We start from the raw sequence: 4,453 nt of genomic DNA, 5'->3' as shown, positions 1-4,453 counted from the left end.
CTAAATTTATGATATTTTGGAAAAAAATTCATAACGAAAAATCTAGACGTGATAAAAAAAATTGGTCATTGGGAACAGATTCAGCGCATCAAAATCTTTATATTTAAGACAAAATTTTTTGAAGGAGAATTTTGTTGCAGACCAGTGTAATCCGAAAATTTCCATTTCGACAAATTGTCAGGAGATCGCTTGTACGCTGTACTGCACATACGTATTGTATATGCGTTTGAGCTTGTTTGTTTTGATTTCTAATTCCTTTCTGCAGTTTTATATGGACAACGTAAAAGTTTGTAACAATGCTAAACCAATACACCGCATTTTTCTGGCGTTTAAAGTTAATGCCATTTTTTTAAAATACTTCTATAATATACAATCTAAAGATGTTTCTTTTTAAATAGAAACGTCTATTTGTATTCGGATAGTTTCTGTTTCTGCCTAAAAATACCAAATGCAAACAGTAATAGCATAGCTTTCATCAATGGCGGACTTAGCATGCAGTTGGGGGAAGGGGGGTTGTACTAAAACATTGGAATGTTGAAAAGAAAGGAATTATGCACAGCTTTTGATATACAGACTTGAAATTTTACACAAACGTTCCTTGTATGTATAACGTCGGCGAGCACTAAGAAAGGATTTCTTAAAATTCACTACCATAATGGGTGAAAACATAGCTCAAAATTTGATCTATCGATCAAGAAACAGCACGCAGTCAGAAAACTTAAATTTTGTACAAATGCTCCTTATACAACGAACGATTTTTAAAATCCTACCCCAAAAAGATGATAAACAGCAGCTTGCGACATGAACGAATTCCACGTGGACGAAGTCATAAACAACAGCTAGTAATTTATCGTCAAATGGTTTCATTATGGGAAATCGTTTAAGCCGTCGTATTGCTGAAATATTTATGGTTTATATTAAAAGAAAAATATTTGGTATTAACTTAAGTAAAAACTTCGTATACTGTTATGTAAATACATACATATGTTGACAATGTTTTACTTTTTTTTTTACTAGGAGGAACTGAAAACTTAAACCATTTGTCCAATTCTTTGACAACATAAATCGAAATATTAAATTTAATGATAGAAAAAAGAAACAAACATTTTCTCTAAACTCACAAACTCTTACATACTCAATCTGCACGTCCGATTCATTCCACGTAAATTAGTCACCATAAAAATTATATAAAATTGGACAATCTTTTTAAAAGACAAATGCCTTGTAATATTATTTATCGTATTATCAGTCGTGTTAGGCACATGTGCTATTTTGAAAATGCTAAATTAATGGAAAACTGAGATGGATGAAAACGAAATTACACTAATAACGATTAAAGAACTAGATGACCTTTTAAGCTTTTGTTTAATGAAAAAAACGGTAAAATGTACAAGTCGACTTACCGATACAAATATTCATCACCATTGGTGGTATACACAACTCACACTTACATACCAAGCACACTTAGATAGATACAACGACTGGTGCCAATGTGCGTTAAAATCATTTCTATGCAAATTTACTTATGTTGATAAGGAACCGACGAGCATATTTATTTGCGCAAATGGTTTGGCAATTGCTTGTTAAAAATATATGACAGCCCTTGACCATTACTAGCATATAAAATACGGACAAATGTGTACTTGTTTATTATGCAACATATGTGAAAATTCTAAATTTTCACTAACTTCTTTCAAATCACATACTATATAAAATTTGGTGTTCATAATTTACAGTATATATATATATATATTCTATTGAAGCCTTATTTTACATGAACGAGGATCTTACAAAAGTGCAATGGTAAACTATTTGTAAGCTCAATATAAGAATAAAGGCTTTCATAGCCGGAATCCATAGTAGAATGAAGATTCGGGCTACAGGGCCGTGATCTAAGTGAACTATTCTGTCCAGACGTTTCGTCAGCTACTGCATCATAACATCCTCAGTGGTAGTGCTGCGTTGACAACGTGAACGTAGATTATATCTCGAAGTCTCGACAGCGACTGAACGTCTGGACAGAGTAGTTCACTTAGACCACGGCCCTATAGCCCCGAATCTTCAACCAAAACGCATTTCGGTACCCGAGATACCGCGTTGGTTTGCATGGATTTATATCTCGCCGATGAATTTCGTTAATTTTCACCTAATGAAGGTACAAAAGGTACAAGAATTGTACAATCTTAAACACATAAGTTATAGCAACATTCGCCAATGGAAAGAAATCTTGAAGATAAATAGGAGATAGATATATAAAATTACAAAATTTTCTATCGCCTTATAGTAAATGATCAAATAAGTGAAAACATTCACCAATAGTGTCTTGTTTTATCTTTTGTTATTTCTGAAAGTCCCATTCTACGTAACTCAGGCACAATGCAGGGCAAACTATGAAATTTCTTGATAACGATTTTCAATTTTTACAAGAGCATAAACAGAATACGGGACCACCTGCGAGGCCTCATGGGCCGGGGACCAATGCAAACTGCATCACTTGCATCACCTTATTAGATTTGCTTGTCGTTGGCAACTAAATTTCAAAATTGGTTGTAAGAGAACCGAAATTTTAAATAATTTTCTACGATTTCGCAAAAATACACAGACAAACGCTTTTTTCGCTTGTATATTACATGTTAGAAACTGCGATGAACGACTTTTTACGTGTTTAAATTTAAAAATTATTAAAACGGAGCTGAAATTGTTTTATTATTATTTATAGGGGTCCTATTCTATAAAATTCTTCATGAAATACGTTACTGGAATGCAGAACCACTTATGGGACCCCATGAATCGGGGGCTCGACGCAAAGTGTATTGTTTGCGTCACCTTAGATGAGTACTAATCGTTTTATAGTTATATAAGAGACGATGAACAGTAATCCCACTCTGGAATTGTAAGATTAAGCTGATAAACGAGTACAGTATTAAATGACGATAAAATACCACTAAAGATGATATCATCCAAAAATAAACTGAATCTATACTAAAATTTAATCTCCCTATATTAAACACTGCTAAGAGTCAAATTCTCAAATTACGTAAAATTCAGTTGAGATAAAAACAAACACAATGAACACTGCATCGGGACTGCGGCACTCCGTTCGAAATATAGTATTACAGGCAAATGATGAGGATACCGTAGATAGAAAAGGATAGATGGATAGAATGAACAGAGGACTCAATGGAAGTCAAAAAGAAATGGGCGGGATAAGTTGGTAAGACAACTACTCAGGCATGAAGGTCTAGTCAGAGACATATTAGAGCCAGAAACAGGAGTTAAGAGGAGTAGAGGAATACCTAGATTAGATTACTGTTCGCAAATAGTTTAGGAGGTGGAGTGTTGCAGTTTTAGGGAAATGCGAAGATTAGCTTAGGATAGGAAAGAGTGGAGGTGCATGTCCAACCAGTCTTAGTACAAAAAACCTTCACAACCAATTTAAATTAACTACTAATAGACTTGCTGTGCTGTGGATTGTTGAGCTAGATGAAGAAAAAAGAAACAGCCAAAGCATCTTATTCTTTAAAAGACTACCTTATCAATAACATTGATTTGTAATTACAATTAAGTGAGACATGTTTCCCCAAGGTGGCTGCCCAATACCTTCACGCACAAGTAAAAATTTTTAAAACTTTTAAGTGCTTCGTTCACATCAGCTTCTAAGGTTGGTGGAAAGTGAAAGATTATCTGTGAAATATGATTATAACTGCGTCAGAAGTGAATTAAGTAACCCAAGAAAATCTTAGAAAGACAAACTAGGATAGACTTCAAATTAAATCGGTGCTAAGTAATGACCTTTAATCTTTAGGATCTGTGCTTGCTCAGAGCACATAGGTTCATAATATTAAGAACTTTTCGCCCTTCACATACCCCTGTCAACCAGTATAGGGGACCGACCCAGCCATCTAAGGCGCCCTTTAGACTCTCCAAAGGTCAACATACCTGTTGCCAAGCAATGTACTCACCGCCTCTAATCATAGTCGAACCAGAAACCATTCTCAGTTGTCAATTTTATTATTATGATTAAACTAATGGAAAAAAATTTATTGACTTTTATTCCATTATATAACATACTAGAAACCAATAAAGAATTTCCACATAAACAACAATAATGAAATGGTAACTACCTCATCCCAACACGATAAGATAAGCTACTTGGACTCTCCAAAGGTCAAAGCAAAGCATCATTCAACACTAAATATAACATGAAATAACAAACAATTCGTTTGACTTTTAATTCTTCCAGTTGCCGATTTCCCGGAACAGACTTTTTTTGTTCAGAGTATCCCACAATAATAAATTCAGTGACGTGACGTCACGTCTGGGGAAACGGTATATTACGCTCTAGATCAGAAGAGGTCAAAGCAAATGATTTGGCAGGCCACTTCAGATATAAATCATGACTCCGTAAGCTGCATATAAAATTATATATAACCTTATTACACTTAGAGCCGCT

The 4,453-nt window shown here is 34.3% G+C and overlaps 1 protein-coding gene across 1 annotated transcript in view; it reads right to left on the bottom strand.

Moving 5' to 3' along the window:
* Positions 1-1,460, bottom strand: part of LOC108736827 (open rectifier potassium channel protein 1) — an 88,386-nt gene extending 86,926 nt beyond the window's left edge. The window contains exon 1 of the mRNA XM_025976825.1: positions 1,404-1,460. The gene's annotated coding sequence lies outside the window, so the exon portion shown is untranslated. The remainder of the gene's footprint in view (positions 1-1,403) is intronic.
* Positions 1,461-4,453: the final 2,993 nt, after the last annotated feature.

This window comes from Agrilus planipennis, unplaced genomic scaffold (genome assembly GCF_000699045.2).
Source record: "Agrilus planipennis isolate EAB-ADULT unplaced genomic scaffold, Apla_2.0 scaffold167, whole genome shotgun sequence".
Taxonomy (NCBI): Eukaryota; Metazoa; Arthropoda; class Insecta; order Coleoptera; family Buprestidae; genus Agrilus; species Agrilus planipennis.
The sequence above is the reverse complement of the archived record's forward strand: the minus strand, read 5'-3'. Positions and strand labels throughout refer to the sequence as shown.